General features: G+C 36.7%; 1 pseudogene; it reads left to right on the top strand.

Moving 5' to 3' along the window:
- The first annotated feature begins 540 nt into the window (after window positions 1–540).
- LOC102249668 lies at window positions 541–1638 on the top strand (annotated as a pseudogene).
- Window positions 1639–10876: the final 9238 nt, after the last annotated feature.

A 10876-nucleotide genomic window follows, 5' to 3' on the forward strand; every position in this document is an offset into this window, starting at 1 on the left:
CACTTCAAGAGCAGGGTCAGGCCACAGTGAAAAAGTCACCCATGCTCTTCATATTTAAAGACAGCCTCCCCTGTCTCCGCCCTGAAAGAGGAGGGTTTGACACAGGGGTCACTATGTAAATGTGCTTGGAAGAATAGGGAGCCTTATCTAGAGGAGAGAAAATAGTCACCAGGACCCAGCCATGGTTTCAAATGTTTATAAATTATTTTATCAGTGCATTTGCAAAGTTTCATAAAAACACCCATAATATATTTTGTCCTTAGATTCTAGTGTGACAGCTAATGCAATAATGATTTCAAATGCCAGTGTTCAAGAGCTGATTTTGTACATTTTTCTTGTCAGCTGCATTGTAGTTAATGAAATTAAACACACCCATCACATTTGTCTTCAGGGGACAAGGAACTGAACACACCACTGGTTTATTTTTCTATTAAAATAAATTGAAGACAGTCACATCTGAATGATCCTGAGTGGGGTTCACCCAGGAGCCAAGGGACTCCCTGGGCACCAGGGTTGGGCTGAGCCTGTATTCAAGAGATTATGACATCTGAAACCTACCTACAATGAAACTTTTGTAATAATATTGAGGATCATTCCATTGATCTTCCTAGAAAAAAGATCTTTAATTTCACTAATAAGAACATGGAGGATAAGAAATCTACAGAACAGTTGACTACTTACATGAATAGAACAGTTGGACAAGCTGTGAAAAGCCCCAATAAACTATGCAAGGTGATCTACCACAGGAAGAGTTCATCATCCTTTTTCCAAATCCTTGTTATAAAAAGAAATAGCACCCACCCCAAGACGTTGGGGCTGTGACATAGCAAGTAATTAAACTGGCTTGTGCAGGCCCCCTGCTGAGAAAGTACACCATGGTAGTCACGCATATTTGCTTAATTTCAGTGATTCTGGCTCTTCACAGACAGAAAGCCCATCATCAAAACACAGCGGGGTTTTTTGTTTTGTTTTGTTTTGTTTTGTTTTGCTGTTTTGCTTTCCTGAAGTTTTTCAGGACCATGAAACAATGGCACAAGTTTTGTTCAGCAGAATCTGAGGTTGAATGTAGCTTTAACTTTCTGGAAAAAGAGAAGAAGTGAACTTGTAGCTCAGTTGGTGAGGATAGAAGACCTTGGAGTGGGGGCGGGTTGCCTTCTTGTACTCAGTAGTTTACAGGAGGAAAACTTGGCTGCTGTGTGGAATTGCTGTCCCTAGTAAAGTCACTACTTAAAAGTAAGTTGGAAGAACATAAAATAGGTGGTTTAAACTGGCTTCAAGTGTCATAACAAGGTGGTGGTCAGAACTATTATCTGAAATGGGAATTATAAATAATGAAAATATTCACACAAAAAAACAATTAAGTGGATTAAGGGAACAAGAAAATCATCTTCACCTGGCTGGGGTGTGGCTCAGTGGTTGAGATTCGACCTATGAACCTGGAGGTGGCGGTTCAATTCCTGATCAGGGCACAAGCCTGGGTTGTGGGCTCAATTCCCAGTGTGGGGCATGCAGGAGGCAGCCAATCAATGATTCTCTCTCTCATCATTGATATTTCTATCTCTCTCTCCCTCTTCATTGGTTTCAGGATATATTGGTAATATAGCTATCCTTAGATGCTTATTATTACAGTTGCATTGAAAGACATCATCTACTAAAGAACATTTGGTTATTCAAAACATTCCAGAACTATTTGATTTCCAAAAACAATCTCACCAAACAACTGTGAACTGTGGAAGAAATAAAAATTGTTTTTTTAAAGCCCCATAATGAAAACACTGACAAAACCATAACAATCTGTTTTATATTGAAGTGGAAAAATATTCAAAAGGAGCAGCTCAACTTCAGTGAGGTGAAAGTGCACTGTGAAGATTGCTTGTCTTCACTGCATTTGGTAATATTGTTTATAAACTACTGGATCTTAATGAAATCCTGCATAAGAATATACTTTATGCTATGTGAAAAAATAAGAAAACTTATCACTAGAAACCACAAAGACCTATCATAATTACTTTTAAGATTTTATTTTATGAGAAAGCACTCACAATGTTGCAGCTATTTTCTTATATTGAAAAGACTTTGAAAGTTTAAGACATCATAGCAAGTAATCAACACTAAAAGTTTTTGTCCACACTGAGATACTGTGTATACAAATAAGTTAATTATTAAAAAGCCGATGTGAATGATACCAATTTTAAAATATTAAAACTGACCATGCTTCTGCCATGATAAAATTATGTCATTAAATCAGGTTTCTATTCATGTAGAATGTTGTTAACACTTATTCCACACCATCTTTAAAATTTGAGATGATTTTTAATATCTCTGGCTTTATTTTGCCAGAATCATCATGTCAGGTATGTATAAAAGATATACGTATTTATATCCTTAGCTGGAAATGTTCACATATGGTTGGATAATTTATATTCACTTTCTATTGCATATAGATTTCTAATATTTTCAGTTCTGCATCATTTGACCTTCCTTCATTTGAATAAATTCACTAAATATTCCTAAAGAAAATAATATTTATGTGACAGTGGCATGTTCTGGGCTCCTTCAAGTGTTATGAATTGAATTGTGTCCCCTACAGAAGATATGCTGAAATCCTAACTCTGCTGCTGGTGAATGTAACCTTATTGAGAAATAGGGTATTTTTAGTTGTGATGAAGTTAAGATCAGGTGGCTCCTAATCTAATATTATTGGTGTTCTTTTAAGAGGAACAAAATGAAGTTCAGGTCAAGATGGTGGTATAGGTAAATGCAGTATTCGAATCCTTCCACAACCATATCGAAATTACAACTAAACTACAGAACAACCATCATTCAGAACTGCCTGAAATCTAGCTGAACAGAAATCCTACACCTGAGGATATAAAGAAGAAGTCACATGGAGACTGGTAGAAAGGACACAGTAGGGGAACCGGCTGGTCCCACACCCAAATGTGGTTGTTAAAAATCAGGAGGATATCTCAGCTGCAGAGGTCCCCCCTGAGAAGTGAGGGTTCCCAGTACCGCACCAGGCCCCCAGCCCAGGGTTTCAGTGCTGGGGGGAGAAGTTCCCATAACTTCTGGCTATAGAAAACAGTGGGGATTGTGGCTGAGTGAGATGGAGGGCAGCTGGAATCCCAGGCAGTTCCTCTGGCCAGTGCATGGACTTACTCAGACTTTTTAAAACAACTACATAAAAATATAACTTTGAAACAAATGAAAGAAAAGCAACATGCACACACATAAAAGCAATCTAAACCAAACCCAGACCACTTCTATTGCTTGTAAATTGATTTACTCATCTTGAAAAGCAGGTTTGATGAGTCTCATAAACCAAGAAAAAGATTGAAATTTCTATAAGAAAAGTTCAAAAAAGAAAAGTTCAAGCAAAAGTTAGCCCAATCTGATGTTGCTTTGTGAGTAGTAAATTATTTTACCTGATTCATGGGAAAAAAATGCTATTATTTATTCTTAAACAAATGACAAATACATTGTTCAAAATAGGGCGCGTGATAGATTATATATTTATCTCTGCATCTGATTATTACCACATATAAATCAATTCAAGATTCAATTGTTTAGAAGTGCCATAAACTAACAAGGTGGCACACTAAAATACTCGAGTGATATATTTTCCTACAAATACTTATTAAATTTTTCCTATGTGGAAGGCACTTTAGATATATAAATATGGGAAAGGTGTATTTTGGGGGAACTTTCATCTAGAAGGCACAGGACCAAAGACAGCCTAAGTCAAGAGCTTAAACACACCAGTAGAAAACCACAATAGGGTGTGTACAGGAAATAAATATTGGCTCTGACGGGACAAAACAGAGATTATAAACAGGAAGAGTGAGAGACAAGGCTCGATGGGTATGTTGGCGAAGGATCATGGGAGACTGTGAATAGCTATTAATAATACTAACATTAATTTAATATTTAACGTTTGTCCTATACTTGCTTTGTATGCATCAATTATTTAATCATTACAATAACACTCTGAAGTAGATACTAATATTATCACCACAATTATGTAGATCCAGGATATGGAGGCACAAGAGGTTAGGCAATTTACCCAAGGATAACAATTGGAATTCATAGGATTTGAATCTAGACAGTCTAGCTGCAAAGCTCTTAATTATTGTGCAATACAGGCATTAAAAAAGAACAGCTAAGTGGAGAGCAGAATAATTTGACACAGTTTTTGCAGGCAATGACATATAAAAATAATTTATTATAATGGAATTCTTACTATGTGGTAGGCACTCCAATAAGCACTTTGCATTCATTGTCTAATTTTAGTCATCACATATTCCTGTGAGCTAGGGGACTGAAGATTTTAGAGGCAAAGTAATGAAATTTACCCAAAGATTAAAGTAATATTCTGGGGAAAGTTTCTGGCAAGTTGCATACTGGATCAATATGGAGATCTAAGAGGTGAGAAAGTCAGTTTTGAAAGTATTCAAATAACCCAGACAAGAGAAATAGAGGTTTAAAGTTAGAGTTTTAGAAGTGGGGGAAGAAAAACTAATATGAAATATTGTGGGAATAGAATAGATATAGTGTGGGCAACTAGTCATTATATAAGGAAAGAGTGAAAAATCACTTAAGAATCTCAGATTTGGAACCTGGGTATCGGAGAATTGTGGTGCCAGTGAGAGCAGAGGGTCATAGTGAGAAAAGAAAGAAAGATGATGCCCTAGCATGGGGCCATTCAGTGGGCATGGTTTAGGTCTTGAGAAATGTTGACAAGCAGATAATCTTAGGAATGATCTTCATAGAAAGCAAAGGTGTAAGATTAGAGAAAGCTAACCCAGGACAGAGAGAGACGGGGAGAGAGGGTCACTAAGGGATTGCTACAAGCTTCAGGAGGATGAGGGAGTCTGGTCATTCCACTTCCTCCTCTTGTTCCTCTACCTTTTTGTTCCCCATCCTCTCCTCCTCCTTCATTTCCCAGTACCTTGCTTGTAGTAGAAGCTCAGTATTGAATGAATAAATGATGGAATAAAGGAATGAAGAAATAAATGAATGAATGAGGGAAACTTAGGACTACCTATATTTGTCAAACTTAAGAAATAAAGTCAGAGAAAAAGAGAAATTAAAAATTGGGAAAGAATATAAAATACAATTATCTGGTCCATAAATTACTATGCTATGTAGGCCATAAGTATAGATGTAAGTTTTTTTCTGAAAAACGTAAGTACATTTCTTATGAATTTAATCTTATAAATCAAATGCATTAGAAGACTTTTTAAACAGCAGGAATATTGTTATTATTCCTAGGGTAAATGGAAAAGTCATCGCATATTAATATTTTAAATAAATTTGGATCCATCATATAATAGTATTTACAGCGCAGTTTTACTTGTTTAGAAATTAGCTTTCTTGCCCTGCTGGCATGGCTCAGTGGTTGAGCATCGAACTATGAACCAGGAGGTCAGGGTTCAATTCCCGGTCAGGGCACATGCCTGGATTGTGAGCTCAATCCCCAGTGTGGGGCATGCAAGAGACAGCCGATCAATGATTATCTCTCATCATTGATGTTTCTATCTCTCTCTCCCTTTCCCTTCCTTTCTGAAATCAATAAAACTATGTTTAAAAAAGAAAAGAAATTAGCTTTCTTCCTAGGAGAAAGTTTCCTTTCTCTTGTAGCATATTTAACAGTCCTCAATATAAATACAAGGATAGAGAATTCAGTCTGTGAACTTATGTTTCTATTTTGGGGGGTTTTCTGATACATAGGAGAAAAGTTTATTTTTCAGAATAAATTAAAAAACTAAAAAATTTATGTTACATATTGAGTTATATATTATATACAATTTATACTCATAGTCACACAAGCATAAATACATGTTTAATTATATTTTAGCTATAAATTCTGATATATTTTTCATTTCATATATATTATATCAATGCACATGACTATAAAATCCTATAAGCTATATATTATAAATATACAAATAACTTAATATATATCATATTATACATAATATACACATCTTTTCTGACATACATATTTTACTTCTTTAATATATGATTTGCCCTATCATGTACCCATTTTGATACTACTTCCTGTATTTTTGTTCCTCCAAACTAAAATCTCACACCTATGCATCTCTCAAAATCGAATATTTTGAATACTGACTTGTGATTCTATTGTGCATTTCAGCATAATCATATTGTTGCCAAGGTCTTTTTCTATATTCAACGTGTGAAGCAGCATCGGTGGTTCATCACATGCCATGTGCAATGTTTTCTTTCTTCTCAGTCTGTGAGTGTGATCCCATGGGATGCAGGTGCTTGTAGGGCTGCTTTTATGATGGGTACTGTTCTGCCCTCTTTTTTACCTTTGGAAATAAAATGATGTTTGATTTTGCTTTAAATACACGTTGCCTTAATAAGTGGATTTTTTTAAAGCATCATAAGATTGACTAGGGTTATAGAATTCTTAGGATTACTTCATGAAGGGGAAAGTAAGTCTCAGAAAAGGCAAGTCGACATATATTTTCCCAAATTTGCACAGCTTTTGGATGGCTAAAGTTGGAACTAGAATTGAATTTTCTTATTTCGCTTTTGCTTTGTTGCCTCAGCGATATACATGTTGAATCCTATTTTCCAATTACACCTAATCGCATGAGTTTCGGTCTAATGAGAAGCTTTTCTTTTTAACTTTGTAAAAGAGCAATTCCTTACCTACCCACGGTTCCAGATGGCTCAGGCACATAAAGCAGACATTGGCGATGTTCTCTGCAGCACCTTCCTTCCATCCGGTGTGCTCCATCTATTCGTAGCTAAGCCCTGAGGTTCCCATCATTCTTCTCACTCACAAGAGACTTGAAATTACTGTGAACATTTTATAAATGCCCATATTCTGTAAAAACAGATCCACAATCATATCATGGATGCCTAAGGCATTGGCGCTTAATTCTTTCATGGAATCCTGGAGAGACAGCTCAGATACCTCCCTAGAAAGGCCAGAGTCCTGGTCATGCTTGGCTTGGTCTTTAGAAGGAGATGGGTTGTTCAACTGTCCTAATTTTCTATATGAAGAGAGACTCAAAGAGAGCCATGTGGATCAAAACAAGAGAGATTTGTGGATGCGAGAGTTCAATTTTTTTATATTTCACTAATAATTTAGTCTGATAAAGAAACAAAATTATTCAAGTGGAATCTTGCATACTTATAACCTGGAGTGTGAACCTGCGGAGTCTATGCATCGATTACAAAATTACAACCATCGGATTCTGTCACTTTCTCTCCAGAACTTTGACTCTTAAGTTAAAATAAGTTCCCTGAACACAAATTAGAATTTGCACCACACATTCTAGCGCCCATTTCAGCAGCAGCGAGAATTTGGTCATTCCTTACCATCTTTGGAAGGCAGGACCATTCTACAATTCACTTCCCGACCGACCAAGTTGTCCAGCACCTGTGTTTAGGTGAATTGAAAATAACCACTGGATGACTGCTGACCTTTAGCAACACATTTGTCTGCTCAAGAGGTTTTGGCTTCCTATGCCCGGCAGAAGGTTGGAGCCTTTCTTGTAGGTCACCAGTACTCTCTTCAGGGATCCCTTGCTGGGCTTCCCTATACACAGCTTGAGTGTGGACTTGTCTTCAGGTGGCCACAGCCCCTCAGTCTCCAGCTTCCTGGCTGCCCACTCTCAACAAACTCTTTTTGTTGGAATCTCCTCCCTGCCTTCTTGAGCCAGGAGTAAGCTCACTTCTGCTTGTTGTCCACATCTCTTCCACGGACGCATTTGTGCACCCTTGATTCTGACAAATGCCTAGAGTTCACACTGAGCCCAGTGCAATGGCTTTTCTTCATATTGCAAACTTCTTTGTCTGGAAATACAGAGGCTCTCTGTGTAACCTCACTTAAGGCCCAGCCAACTAAGCTTAAGGCTATCCACCAGCTTTCTCTGCTCCTCATCTGAGGGTGAAGCTTGAGGGACTCCCATCACTGCCTTCTACAAAGAGATACTCCTCAGAAATGTTCTCTTTCTAGTCTTCTCTCTACTTGTAATGGAGACCTCTTCCGATAGTCTCCATCTCTGCAGAGTTTAAGAGTAGTAAGTCTGGTCTTGCACATTATTTTCTATAATTTTCCATGTGAGAGATAGACAAAAAAGTCTTCACTCTGCAGCCACTACAAATTACCCTATTGTGAATGTGTATCATTGTTTGACAAAGGGAATTCACCCAAACAGATTCAATTATGCCATGATCACAGAGTAAGCACTCTTTGTTATGCCAGCCATCGGACTAGATTAAATCAATTGTAATTGTTAGTTGTACTTATATTCAACTTAACATCAAAATGAGTAAGTTGAAAACATTGAAGAACTAATGTTAATGACTAATGAAATGAAATAGTCTTAATCTCACTAAGTAATTGGTATTCATTTATTTTCCCTTCTTCCTGAAAACCCCATATATGTTGTTATGTAGAATTATTGAACCAATAGCCCATATCTTCCACTATGAAATCCTTAGTGGGAAATCCTCCATCTCCCTCTTTTCTTTAAAACCAACATGTATATGATCTGTTTCAGTCAATCAGATGCTCCAGTAAAAGACTTTGACACTTTAGGAAGTAATATGCAAGAGATGCAAGGATAGTTAGAAACCATTTAAGTCTGAGTAGAAATGATAGGCTAATTGAGGTCATAGAAAACGATTTATGCCACTTTTTTTAAGTTGAAAGCTAATTAAGCAAATACGTTATTTTAAATCCAAAGTCAATAAATTCAGCCTACCTCCTTTACAATAGCAGTGAGCAGCGACCCAAACCTTCCTGAGCATATCACTGTCCTCTTGGCAGGCATGGGGCCCACATTGAACCAGTGCGGGGGAGGTCTTTCATGGGATTTTTAAACTTAAATCTCTGGTTATAAAGATGTAAGCTTTGGGGCCCAGAAGTTTGAGGACCAACCCTACCTCATCAAAATATAGTCTCAGCAAGAGAAATGAGATGACAGATGTTTAGAGGAAACTGGTCCTAGAGTTTACATTTCTGGTTGTCTTCTATGTCATCATTGTCATTCCTATGGTTTAGTTATACTTACCCATATATTTTCCTTAAGCCAGTTTGAAGTGGATTTCTATTGTTTGCTAACTAAATGACCTGAATAGATTATGGTTCTTTATAGGTGAATTTACATCTATCACACTGTTGCTGCAGTTAGCTTTTAAAGTCAGATCAGCAAATTAGAAAATTTGAAATTTAAAAATTTGAAATTTAAAACTGAATTATAGAAAATGTGGGATTTTATATTGAATGAAAATGAACTACAGAAATCCTTCATTACACACACACACACACACACACACACCACCTATTCTAAATAAGACACTATTCCATCCCCTGAGAAAGCACAGCTACAAGGGAGAATTTATGATAATTGCAGAGGAATAGAGTGATTAAACTCCAGAGTTACCCAAATCAAACTCAAGACCTGGCATTGTCTGTTATTAGCCAGATGACTTAAAATACCTTACATAACTTTGTTCTTCGTAGTACAATCTTGGGAGGAATGTATCTGTGAACCTGTAGTGCTTAGCAAAGAACTTGTCTGAAAATATCGTTGTCACTGACTAAAGGTTAGGACTCATAAGGGTAGAGGTTATTTCTATTCAAGTCTTGTATGTTCTGAAGCAACACTTCCATATTGTAGGTAAGAGTTACTGTCATCACTGTGTATCTTCCAAAAAGATACATTTCAGCCATCACTTTCTCCCTCAACGTGATTCATGACTTCGAAATGACATTTTAAAAGTGATTAATAAGCAGAGGATAACCTTGATTAGCTGAAGATAACGGTGACATAGAAAAACTTTGCTTAATTACAGGCTGTGGGAAACTGGTAATAAGTAGGTTAAACAGTGATGGAACAGATAGTAAAACACAATTTGTATGATGGATTGATTTAATCATAGTTGTATTGTTATTAAAAATAAATTACAATAAAACAGGATGGGAAAATGTTGCAGGTGAGGATGTGGCAGTGCTAAAAACAGTGACTTTCAATAGTCCACTGAAGCATTTATTCATGATGTGCTTTTCCTGACCCATTTTTTCCCCTTAGGATTGATTATCTCTGAAAGCTTTCCTGACGTAAACTTTTGTACTCTGACAAAAGGGAGGTGAAGCAAATTATGTTGATTAGTTACATTGTAGATCAATTTTTCTTAGAGCTCACCAGGGCAAAGCATGTACTTAGAGCAGCGATTTTCACACCGTGCATGCAATCCTTGACTATTTATTCAGTAGCACTGACCTCTGTTCCCTTAGATTGTCAAATAAAAAAATGACAACAGCCACCACAACAATAGCTGTCCGGTCTGAAGGAATCAAAATGATACCTATTTTTTGTTAGATCGTCAAAAAACATATTTTTGGGTGTGCCACAGAATTTTAGTGATTAATTTTTTGGTGTGCTCTGATATGGAAAAGGTTGAAAATAGCTGACTTAGAGGATGACTTCCAAGACAAGCTGAATGAATGGAAAGCCCACTTTACTTTGCTTTTAATCATATGTTTAGATTTCATTTCTCACCAGAAGTTTTGGTGCCATCAAGTAACTTCTTTATAAATTGATTCTTTCCCTTGACATAGTTCACAAGGAACAGTGCTACTCTTTTCTTTTTCTCCCCAAAATACCTCAGTGAACATGGACTTATACATATTTGGGCTCCAGTTGATGCTTCTAATTATACTTTATATGCTTACTTATCATAAGAAAAATGCAAGAACTTAATTTGAACTTACGTATATGATGTGGTTAAGTTTGTTTTGAACCTTTCTTTCTGAATAGATTTTAAAAGAAATCCTAAGTAGTGTCCCTTTTAGCAAGAGAATCCATACTTCAGGTTCCTGAAGTCTCTT

This window comes from Myotis brandtii, unplaced genomic scaffold (genome assembly GCF_000412655.1).
Source record: "Myotis brandtii unplaced genomic scaffold, ASM41265v1 scaffold112, whole genome shotgun sequence".
Taxonomy (NCBI): Eukaryota; Metazoa; Chordata; class Mammalia; order Chiroptera; family Vespertilionidae; genus Myotis; species Myotis brandtii.